At 40.0% G+C, this 5,441-nt stretch overlaps 1 long non-coding RNA gene across 1 annotated transcript in view; it reads left to right on the top strand.

Annotated features, from left to right (window-relative positions):
- The first annotated feature begins 103 nt into the window (after positions 1–103).
- LOC309708826 overlaps positions 104–5,441 on the top strand; it is a 37,954-nt gene continuing 32,616 nt past the window's right edge. Inside the window, exon 1 of the long non-coding RNA XR_014277333.1 lies at positions 104–379. This is a non-coding gene — a long non-coding RNA (uncharacterized lncRNA). The remainder of the gene's footprint in view (positions 380–5,441) is intronic.

The raw sequence follows: 5,441 nt of genomic DNA, 5'->3' as shown, positions 1-5,441 counted from the left end.
CACCCCTAATATATATAAATATATATATTAGGGGTGCAACGATATTCATATATTGTTTTATTAAGTGTCCAAAACATACAAGTTTCATTCGCATATGTATCGAACAATACAACATTTGTAATTTATTTTATCAATTTTCCTTCTGACGATGCTGTCTGTGTTGAGCGCTCAGTGAATCTGTGTTCGACTACTCCGCCTAGGCTGCACTGTCGAGCGCAGATCCACTGAGGGCTCAACACAGACAGCATAGTCAGAAGGAAGAGCGCAGGGCAAGCTAGCGAGACAGAAGTTAAGCTCTACTTGCAACAGGCAAATTGAACCTCATTCAGATCTGGCGTTTGGAATTATTTTGGTTTTCATGTGACGTATGACCCTGAAGGTAAGCGAGTCATGGACTAAAGTAAAACAGTATGTTGGATGTGCCATGCAATGCTCAATTACATTGGTGTGAACTAGTGTGTTAGCGCAGTTAGCTCGTTAACGTGTTGGCCGTCTAGCCCCATGCACGGAGCGATCGACGGTAGCTCGTTAACGGAGATTTGCCGTGTTGTGGCGTTAAGGTCATTTCAACGAGATTAACCTGAAAGCACTAGTGGGAACACAACGAATACGACTGCACATTTACGCCGACATCATCCTAGTGCAAAGACAAGTGGAAGCAGACAAAAAAAAGCAAGCATGCTACTAACTTTAGCCGAGTCATTTAGACAGCTGTTAGCACATGATTCTCCTTATGCTGCTGAGAATATAGCCCAGAAGAAGCGGATAGTATAGCTTTTATTTTGGAAAGAGCCATTTCTCTGTAATAAACTCTCTTTTCCAAAGATGAGTGATTCCTCAATCAGATACAGGGCTTGCAATATCGCTAGCCCGACGTCCTGGAGCTAGCGATTTTTTTCAGTCGGGCTACCAAAATCTTTCTCTTCCCTGCCCGTCGGGCTATTGTAGGAAAAATATATGTCAATGCTTTTGCATTCTTTCAGAAATGTAGCTGGGTAATTATGTCATTGGCATCGGTGAGCCACTGTCAATATGTGACATATTGAAGTCGCGTTTGAATTTGCGCTTGTTTTTTTGCTTTCACTTTGCAATCGTGCGAACTGTGTATAGAGAGCGACAGCACTGATCTGTGAGTGATGATAATTTGTGCACCAATTCCTCTGACATCGTCTTATTAATCGTTAGCTTACTATGCAAACATGACAAGTGAAATCTCCCGCAGCTTACACATGTGAGAGGTTGATCGCGCAGAGAATCGCTGAGCTTATGTGAGTGAGCGTGTAAAAGCATTTCAGTTCTGCTGAGCCAAATAAGACAGGTCAGGGTGAAGAAGTGACAGCCAAAGAAAAGCTTACCACAAAACGGAGAAGTTATGACAAATCAGACTATAAGGCAAAAAGAAAGTGCAGCTTTATGGTTTCATGGACAAAATAATTTCTGTGGCTGCGATATGATGAGCTAAATAACCAGGGCTGCACATAAGTGGTCCGCAGGTGCGCATTCGCTGTCAAAATAAAAAACACGCACAAGGGTTAGGGTTAAATTTAAAAACTGTACTTTTGAGTTAAAATATATATTTATAATTTTAATAAATGACAAATTAAAAATGCATGAACATTTTTTTGTATCGAAAAAATATCGAACCGTGACACCAAAGTATCGAACCGAACCGAACCGTGAATTTTGTGTATCGTTGCACCCCTAATATATATATATAGATATATATATATATATATATATATATATATATATATATATAGAGAGAGAGAGAGAGAGAGAGAGAGAGAGAGAGAGAGAGACATGTTAAACAGGCCACAGAAACTTCTAGATCGCTGCATTTTGACAAAAATTTATATTTAAAAACAATGAAAACATTTAAAATTGGCTATATTTTTTAAAAATTATATATAAACGAAACACCTGCAGTGAGTAAAACAATGAAGACCTTGGATTTGCAAAGTGGACATAACATAACTTTTCCTATTAGTTGATACAATTCAGTTTAATTCAGTTTTATTTATATAGTGTCAATTTACAATTAGCACTTTTAATTGTAGCTTAAAGACCCTACAGCGTTAGAGAGAAAACCCCTACAATCTGATGGCCCCCTACAACCAAGCACTTGGCAACAGTGTGAAGGAAAAACTCCATTTTAACAGGAAGAAACCTCCAGCAGTAACAGGCTCAGGGAGGGCCGGCTATCTGCCATGACAGGGGTGAGGGGAGAGAGACAGATCTTTAAGACATTGGGGGGAGCTTAAATTATTCAACATTGTGTTTCCCAGTTCTTACAACTCCATAGAGGAGCACTGGGTGACATAAATTTTTGTCAAAATGCAGCGATTTAGAAGTTTCTGTGGCCTGTTTAACATGTCTCTGGAACTTTGAAATTAATAACATGTGAGTTTACACATGGCTATGATGACCTCACACGCCTTTTAAGAGAATGAGATACTCAACAAAGTACATTTTTACTATAGTTTGATTTTAAATTAACATTCAATGCTAGTTTTTCCCATTATCACTGCTTAAAATGTTCCCGTGTAATAATTGTTCATAAATATTTTATGCATAAAGGTTAAGCAGAGGAGATGTCCTTGGTGCATTCATATACAAATGCATAGTAATAAACGTAATAAAAATAAACCTTACAGTACCTCTATTGTAATGGGGTTTCCTTGCAGCTAAATCCTACTGTAGAGTGTACGGCAGAGCATGCTGTGTGCATTATGTGAGAGGGTCTGTGACTATAGAAAGACATCTATCAAAATCGCATAATGGCCACCATCAAGAAGCGCTGTGAAGTAAAAACACATGGAAAGAAGATTCCCCTCTTTATTAGCTGTCATCTTTCCCGTGAATATATGTGCAAATAAATGACTAGTATCGCACAGGGAGCAAATGTGGCCCGAATGAAGCCCTGGAAATGGGAGGGTGGAAGGGGAAGTGAGGATATGTGTGTCTGTGCATGCGTGTGTGTGTTTGAGGGGGGTCCACGGATGAAAAATCATCACCGGTCCGAATGCAGATATTGTGGCAGCCTCACACTCTTGCCAGTGTCACCCTCCATTCGTCACTGTCCGCAAGCCTGCCTCTCATTAAGTGGCCCCGCTCCGGCGACAACTTAATTTCCTTAAGAGGACCAGACACCTGATTCAATTGTGCACCCATTACAGATTTGTTTTCCCCGTCTAGGCCTCGCTGGGTCTACATAGCTCTGAACAGAAATACACTCCCACTATATTAAATGTTGTGGACGTAATTCCCAGACATATGATTCATGTCTGCCTCCCAGTATCCATCGCTCAAAATGCCCTCAGCTCACATGGTGGTGGTGTAGCTCCAGTCAGCTGGGCTGGTTCAGCACAGTTCCTGCTGCTGTAGATATTATATCATCACTGATGTGTTTTATTTCATATGTTCACATTGCTTTTTTTTTTTTGATAGAGCCTCATGGGTGAAATCCTAGCAGGGTGTGCACATAAACTGTCCTTTGTTCATCTGGTTCTTTCTAGTTTTTCATATTATTTTGATTTCTGATAGCTACCCCAATGAATTTGCTGTGTCTTGAATACTATTTTAAACATGACAAACTTGCCTCCCCTAATTAATAAGCCTATTGGCTAGTTATCACGTCATCCAAAAACCCAGAGCTCGTCAATAATTCAGAAACACTTTTGAGCCATTTCAACATGACTGCTCCTCGGTCTTCTGTCTTTGTAGATCAGACAGCGTAAGATGTTTTTACCTGTACATCAGCACAAGTGAGACTTCCATTGTCCATTTGACTGCTGGTCTCTATGGTTTACCTCTCACCTACACCTGTCAGTCAAACGGTAGCCATTGGAGACCGGTGGGAACCAGCGTTTTCTCTTGTACAGGGTTTAACTGATTGTTGCTGTAATTTTTCTGTCATGGCTTTTATCCGCAAAGTGTGAGTGTGTTTGATACCAGATGTTCACCAAAAAAACACACAAAAGCCTCATGTATTCATTTATTTATGGCTCGCTCTGTTTTTTTTCTTTTTGTTTTGTTTTTGTTTTTTTGCAATCATCCTGTCATTTACCCATAACAGCATTTCCTTTGAGGAGTTATATTTGATCTCCCAATCATCCAAATAGGACCATACATCAGCGTGCACTGTTTTGGTGCTGGTAATACTCTAAATCCTGAGTAAAGCTACGGATTAACACCCACTGTCCTCACATCTACGGAAACACACGCGCGCACACACACTGAGAGTGCAGGTTTTGCCTTAAACCTATCCAGAAGACACCTGCAAAATATAAAACTGCTGAGTATGGGTCTGTTTTCAGCAGCCAATAAAGCTCCGAGAAAACTTAAAGTTACAGAAGGCATTTGCTCCCCCTCGCTGCTCCCTTCCTGTGATGGTTTCCCTCTGATCCTGCTCAATGTGTTTGTGTGTTCACGTGTGTGTGCGCGCTTCATTTGCTTTTCTATTGGCAAGTTCAAAATGCAAAGAAAATCCAGGTATTAAAATATTATGAAAATGGAATAAAAGTGGAGGTCAGCTAATTTAGAAAAAAAGTCATTTATTTTCCAGTTGTTCAGCAAAACTTGTAAGGACATGTCTGCTACATGTTGTAAAACAAACAAGTGGTCTTATATAAATCTCCTTATCCATATAAATAATGTCAGTTTTATTTAGTTTCCAATTTCTGCTTAAAGCTTCTTTTTAAAATCACATCTCTTTCTATAAATTCCTGATTCCTCTGCAGCTTTTTTCCATTTTACCTCTTTATTTCCTGCATTTTGCTCCAACTGGTCCTCAGCAGCGTGTGTGGAGGAGTGTCTCCTGTTCCCCCTGTCCTCTCCCTCTCCAGGAGCTTCAAAAGGAGGAGGACCCACGCAGGGTGTTTGAAGAGCTCACTGACACTCCCCTATGGGTGGTGAACTGGCAGATGCTGAAACCACACAACTCTATCTATGCAGGAGGAGCATCCTTCTCATCTGCTTTTGTACCCCAGCCACTGGTTTTTCTTGCAGCCATGAACCAGACATTAGTTTCAACAGAATGATTGTTTGTAGGTTTGTAACAATGTGCAGTCACCGAAAGCCTTCCTTCAGTCTTGCTCTTACAACCATTTTAGTTTTAGACCTCAAGGCTGTAGCGTAAATATGACGAGTATTTTTGATTTTATAGGATATCAGTGTGGGTGATAAAAAATGCTACTATGGCCTTTGAATGCAACCATTATGAATAAAGCATTTCACATTTTGAGAGCTGTCTAACATCTGTAGTTCCAAATTTTTGTTTCTTTTTTAGTTAAATTAAATTTTTAAGGCTGATGTGACCCTCTTGTCTCGTAATTTTTACCTTGGAGGTTCAAAAACAGGGTCGCAGCAGCCAGATCTAATCTAATTAATAACCGATTACGAGATGACATTGAATTAAATTCTGCAGAAGCATGTGTTTCTAG

Source organism: Aulonocara stuartgranti (genome assembly GCF_965226115.1).
Source record: "Aulonocara stuartgranti genome assembly, chromosome: 6".
NCBI classification, from domain to species: Eukaryota; Metazoa; Chordata; class Actinopteri; order Cichliformes; family Cichlidae; genus Aulonocara; species Aulonocara stuartgranti.
Note: the sequence above shows the minus strand (reverse complement) of the source record. Positions and strands in the feature narration are given on the sequence as shown.